Genomic DNA, 6,813 nt, shown 5'->3' with positions numbered 1-6,813 from the left:
TCCACTAGGCATTGAGGAGTCAACCGCTACAACTAAGCTGCTATATGACATCATGTCTGAACTGGGTCTCAAGCAGTATAACAATACTTGTACTAGAGGCAAGGCGATGCTGGATCTCATTTTTGCATCCAAACAGATCCTTATTTTAGAAGCAGTTTCATTTCTGCCGTCTGATCACAAGGCTTTAAGCTGTCAAATAAACATATCACAGAAGAGTAGAAGCACTACTCCTGTCCCAGCCAAGCTGAACTTTAGGAGAGCAGACTGGCAACTATTAGGGCGTGAGCTCGATTGCATTGATTGGCTCTCCTTCCCATGGATTAATGATCTTGACGCAGTCACCAATCATCTTATTAGCACAATCTCCTCTATCATTCAAGAGTTCGTACCTCTTAGTAAAAATTACAGGAATAGATTCCCTCACTGGATCACGACAGACATAATTGCGATTATACAGCCAAAGAACAGTGCAGAAAACACTTTAGGACGTCACATGATGAAGCATATATGGGACTGTTCAAGAAACACAGAAGTAACGTTAAAAGGATGATCAGAAATCAGTACGCTCGTTATATTCAATCAATTCAACACAGTTTCACAGTAAATGGAGACCTGAAGCCATTCTGGAACATGCTAAAGAATTCTAATAACTGCTCAACAGGAACCAGGATCATTGATTCCAATGGCAAGCCTTGTGAATTGGACTTTACCCGTTTGAATTAACTTTCATTGTAAAAAGTATATTAGTCTACCATTTATTTTTATGTTTTGTACAACCTTTGCTCTGTTTTATACACTTTAACTGGGCGAATTCCTGTTGTGTATATTATATGTTAAAAATAAAATAAAAATATGCTGGACAAAACACTAACACGTTTCCAATCTTCCATTTCCCAGCAAGTGCAGTAGGGATCGGACTCAAGTCCGAAAGAACAAAGTTTTTCTTTAAACGACCCGTGTCCGGTGGTCATTTAGCGTGTTGAGCCTCCTTTAGTCTTCAAAACAGTCTGAATTCGTCTAGGCATGGATATTGAACAAGACGCTGAAAATGTTGTGTAGTAATGGAGCACTATACAGACATGAGTGTGCCACGCAGTTCCTTGAGATTCGACGGAGGTGTAGGCCTGAAGCAAACAGCCCTTTCCAGCTCATCCCAAAAGATGTTCAATAGGATTGAGATCAATGAACTCAGCGGGCCACTGCAGTAAAGAAAAGTCATTGTCATGTTCCTGGAACCATTCCATAGTGGCTAGGTATGATGTGACATTCAGACGTGAATCTATGGGTATCAATGGACCCAACGTGTGCCAAGAAAACGTTCCCCACACCATAACACTGCCCCCACCACCTTGCACAGTAGTCGTCAGACATGACTGGTCCATGAATTCATGTTGTTTTCGCCAAATTCTGAGCCTTCCATCAACACGATGCACCAGGAACTTTGACTCGTCAGACGAAGCAACTGTTTTCTAATCCTCGATAGTGCAGTGCTGGTGTTGCTGTGCCCACAGAAGGCGTGCTCTCTTGTTCTTCATTGATAACAAAGGTACGCGATGTGGCCGTCGGCTGTTGTAGCCCATTCACGACAAAGTGCAACTAGTGGTCCGTTCCGATATTTTGTTCTGCGCACCAAGGTTATATTTTGACGTTATGTGCGACATTGTGGCCCGTCTGTTTGCTTGCACAATTCTAGCCATCCTCCTCTGACCTCTCTCATCAACAAGCGATTTTCTTCCACAGGAGTGCCGTTGAGAGGATGTTTTCTGTTCGTTGCACCATTCTCGATACACCCTTTAAAATTGCGGTGCGTGAAAAGTTCAGAACTGTCGTTTCAGAGATGCTTTGTCCAGTACGCCTTGCACCTATTACCATGCCACGTTCGTAGTGCGTTAGATCACTCCTTTTCCCCATTCCTGCTACTGTTTGTATGCTTAACTGATACTAGAAAGGTTGTTCTGCTGCAATTATATCCACAACTGTAGTCATGTGACTTGCAACGTTGTGGGACAGACAATTTGTTTGCACAGTAGGGTGTACCTAATAAAGTGGCAGCACAGTATATATATATATATATATACACCCCAGGAAATAACTCCCAGATACGGGGTAAAAACATCTCGTAACCTGAATCCACAGAAAGCCAACAGAGAAAAAAAAACAAAAACGTACAGTCATAATTAATATAAACATATTAGTAATGTTATTAATGCAATTATTCAGTAATAGTACTAACTGACAAAAATCTCCTCTTTCTAAAAACCATTCTATAAAAATGCTGTAAAGCATCATAATTAACAGACGAAGACAAAATAATTAATTAAATAATTAACAGACGAAGACAAACACTGCCTCATTCCCTCTGCCAAAAATTAACCACGAAATGTATCAACTCACGTCTGAACTCATCATACAAATTACAATCGTATAACACATAATTCTACTATGCCACAAACACAGTAAGGCTCATCTTCCAATCATAACTGATGTAATGATGTTTAGGTTTTTTTGTTTTTTATGTTCTTGAGTCAGGGTGGCACCTAGGTAAATGCCCATCTCCACCTTGAACTCCTGCGACAGCACAAAACCTCTGAAAAACGGCCTGAAAAAAGTGTGTCAGCCCTCTTCGAAGAGTGTGTCAGCCCTCTTCGAACTAGGGAGCAGCCAACAGCTGGGTAGCTGCCGCCTAATGCCCTTCCCAAGCTCGAGGAGCCAGTCCGGGTCCATTATTCACTGTCAGTGCTCAGCGCAAATCCCAGACTAAAATCCCGCTCCCGCCGGATGTAGTGCAATACCGGAAGATGCCATGATGTTTAGGTTTAGGTATAGGTATGTTGAGGGTCTAACGGCTCCTGGGATTTCTCCCATCTTCGCGTATGTTCTATGTATCGAGTGACAGTACCTGTCAAAGCCAGAGATTTTAAAAGTGTATGGATCATGTGATATATAGTGTGTTGTGTCCATTGTTCATCCGGTCTGTTAGCCGCCGGGCCCCTGGTGGGACCTGACGTTACCATACCCAGCCACGGGAAAGCCGACCGGGTGTACTATTAAGACAAATCTCCTCTGGCAGGTCCTGCCACCTACTTTCCTGAGATTCTTCCCCATCTAGAGAAATTTCTAAATAACTTTAGAAATTTCTCTAGATGGGGTTATGCGACCCGACATTACCATACCCAGCCACGGGGAGGCCGACCGGGTGTACCATTAAGACAAATCTACTCTGGCAGGTCCTGCCACCTACTTTCTTGAGATTTCAGTGGCTAGGACCTAAGAAGTAAAAGATGAACGCGGTTTATTCTGCAGATAACTTTAGAAATTTCTCTAGATGGGGTTATGCGCTGGAAATATCAAGCTTTGAGGTCTAATAGGTCGGGCAAGAATTTTGGTGTTAATTAAATTTGGACGTGTGGTGCAGACGCGGTGTGAAGCGAAAGAAGGGTAGGGAGACTGAAGGCTGGAGGTTAAGGAAGTAAGGGGCCGATAGAGTAGATGGTCCCTGCTAGCAGTGGAGCATGCCCGTGCCCCACCAGAAGGAAAATGGGAGATGCAGGGGAACAAGTTCCTCTCCCTCCGCCTGGGGGGAAGGGGTTAAAAGATACCTCGCTAGTGCGGGGTAGAGAGCGCCAAATGGCCTTCTATACGTCGCAAGATGTTAACTTGATAGCGTCATGTCCAGCATTTGGTTCCAAAAGATGGGCTCTACTCCTATTAAATATTATGGTGTGTCATTTTCTTTAGGGAGGTAAAAGGGTTCTTCGTCTTGTAAACAGCAGATGGGCAAAGTGGTGAAAGCCCTGTAGTTGTCTTGTTCCTGTAAAATGACAATGACGTGCTCTTCATTCCTGAGTAGTGAGTGGATAGTCGTGTATAGTTGTCCATGCAGGTCTTCGAAGAGGTCGCACTCATGAAGGAGGTGCTTCCAGGATTCTTCTTGTCCACGTGGAGAAACTCAGTTGCAAATATTCTTGCAGCAATATTCGTGGAACCGCCAACAGAACTGACAGTGGAGCAGGAGGAGATATGCCATGCAAATGAAAGATATATAAACACCCGCAAACAACCGCCGTTTACTCTTGAGGAGCTCCAAGAAGCGTCGGGCAGAACAAAAAACAAAAAATGCCCAGGTTTAGATCTAATTGAACCAGAGATGATTAAAAAGACTGCTGAATGCGTCCCTCAACTCTTATTACGACTGTACAATAGCTGCCTGGAGCAAGGTCACTTTCCAACACAATGGAAAAAAGCCATCTTAAAATTGATACCAAAAAGCCCTACAAAACTGCCGGAGCTGCCTACATCCTACAGACCAATTGCCTTGCTATCGATGGTGAGCAAAATCCTGGAAAGACTACTACAAAAGAGAATTGAACAGCACTATATGGAAGCAAACTTTAGCAACTCAAAACAATATGGGTTCAAATCTGGAACCTCTACTATTGATGTGATCCGAGATCTCCTTAACAGAGCTGCACAATGTACCAGCAAGTACTTCCTGGTGATCGCGGTGGACTTCGCTGGGGCGTTCGACACCCTTTGGTGGCCAAGCGTCCTGGCGAGGCTTCGTGCTGCAGCCCTTCCAAAAAATCTATTTGACTGTGTAAAGTCCTATCTCACTGACAGGGAAGTGCAGATCCTTGCGCCCTATTCCAGCCTATCACGTGCAGTTCGCAGGGGCTGGCCCCAGGGTTCTGTTCTGGGGCCGCTCCTGTGGAACTTTGTCCTTGATGACTTTCTCTGCAAGGGCCTGGGGAAGGTTGAGACCCAGGCCTTTGCTGATGATTTACTTTAAATCATAGCAGCTGATTCAAGAGCCAACCTTGAAAAACAAGCAAATGGAGCGCTGCAAATCCTACAGGATTGGGTTAAACTAAATAACCTAAAACTAGCACCGGAAAAGACCAACTCGGTCCTCTTGAAAGGAAAACTAAACTTAAACAGGCCACCACAAATCAAAGTGGAAGGAATAACAGTAAAATTATCAAACGAGATTAAATACTTAGGAATTATCATTGACAGTAATCTCTCATTTAAACCGCACTTAAACTACCTCAGGAAGAAGATACGCATATACACAGCACTTATAGCAAGAATCATGCGTGAGGACTGGGGGCTAAATAAAAAGACCCTCTCCCTATATTAAAAATCCTCTTCATCCCGGTAATTATGTACGGATCGCCAGTATGGATGACGAAAACCAGCACAGTAACAAACAGGAAAATTCTTGAAACAATTCAGAGGAACATACTACTTACAATCACTAGAGCGAGTAGCACAGTTAGTACGGCGGTGCTCCAGATCACTGCAGGTGCACTACCCTTGACCTGGAAGTTGCTCGCGCGGGACTAGTGTACTATCACAAAAAAACGATCCCAATTACAACCTGTGGCGTAACCCTTGACGTGACCAGTGGCTGGAAGAGGAAACAAAAAAGGATAGATGAATTCCTAACAGAAACCTGGCAAAGAAGGTGGAATGAAACCACCAAAGGGGGCAATAACCCATAAATTTCTTCCGCTAGTGACAAAAATGCATCCGAAAGCCACACCGTGGTTTTTCCCGGGCCTTAACACTACGTATCTACTAACGGGTCATGGTCCGTTTAAGGAAAAACTAAACATGCTAGGCATAACAGAAGATAGAAATTGTACTTGCGGAGAACCCGAATCATGGACTCATATCATGCATGAATGTAAAAATTATGACGACATAAGAGCGGGCCTCATTACAAACATCCAGTACAATCCAATTAACCAAGAATTCCGACTCCTGAATACACAAGAAGAGTTTGTAGCTTTTACCAACTTTGCAACTCTACTATTTACAAGAGGGAAAACAATTATTGCACTATAACCTGTCCAGCAGGAAGACAACAACGCTCAAGAGAAAAGCCTAAACTTAGAAGGAATGGATGAACCAAAACAACGAAGAAACTCAAACCAGAATCAAAGAAGAAAATTCAACAGTACAGAAAAATGCACCATTAGTGCCTAAAAGACTAATCAAAGTTGCTCAAAGGAAAAGGAGAAAACAACTATCTTGAGGAAAACTACCCCAGACAAGACAAATTCTCGTCACACTGACGAAATTCCTGAAAGAGACCAACACTGAAGCGTCCCAGAGCTAGAGCAGAGTGCCATCTGGCTCTCAGATCCTGCACCTGCAGGATCCTCTTTAAAACCCCATTTCCTTGCAGGGGGAGAACCCTCTTACCCCCTTGCCACCCTTCTTTCCCTCTGGTGGGGCATGGGCATGCTCCACTGAAAAACGGGAGGGTCATCTTCTCTATCGACCCCTTTGCTTCCTATTTCCACCCCCAGTCTTCTTCCTCCCCACCCAAAACTGTCATCTTACATAGCGATCAGCCCAACATCAGAATTTAAGACACACCAAAATTCATGCCCAACCTTTTAGGCCTTACAGCCTTTCAGTAACTAACTAATATTCAAAGTATTTACAAGTAATATTCAAAGTATTTACAAGTATTATTCAAATTTTACAAGTAAAATTTGAATAATAATAATAATAAAGAAATTAATAGTAATCAAAATGAATAAATAAATAAACACCGTGAAAGTTGCTCCAAGGGACCTACCTACTCCAAGGTAGGAGTGATGGCTAGGGCAGATGGCGCCATCTGGCGTCACTCCCGAGAACTACTGGACATAAGCCGCAGCTAAACAGGTCCATCTCCATAGATGGATAATGTCGCAGACAAATATTAATCATACTGCATAGAGTGTGGCGCAGGATAAAGTTACTTGCGTACAGGCCTTAGGCAGAGGGGTCGGTTTGAAAAATCAGACACATCTCCGG

General features: G+C 43.4%; 1 pseudogene; it reads left to right on the top strand.

Moving 5' to 3' along the window:
* The first annotated feature begins 3,904 nt into the window (after positions 1-3,904).
* LOC150086048 (protein argonaute-2 pseudogene) overlaps positions 3,905-6,813 on the top strand; it is a 28,627-nt pseudogene continuing 25,718 nt past the window's right edge.

This window comes from Mastigoproctus giganteus, chromosome 5, assembly GCF_048544385.1.
Source record: "Mastigoproctus giganteus isolate SK-2022 chromosome 5, ASM4854438v1, whole genome shotgun sequence".
Lineage (NCBI taxonomy): Eukaryota > Metazoa > Arthropoda > Arachnida > Uropygi > Thelyphonidae > Mastigoproctus > Mastigoproctus giganteus.
This window is presented reverse-complemented; position numbering and strand designations above follow the sequence as displayed.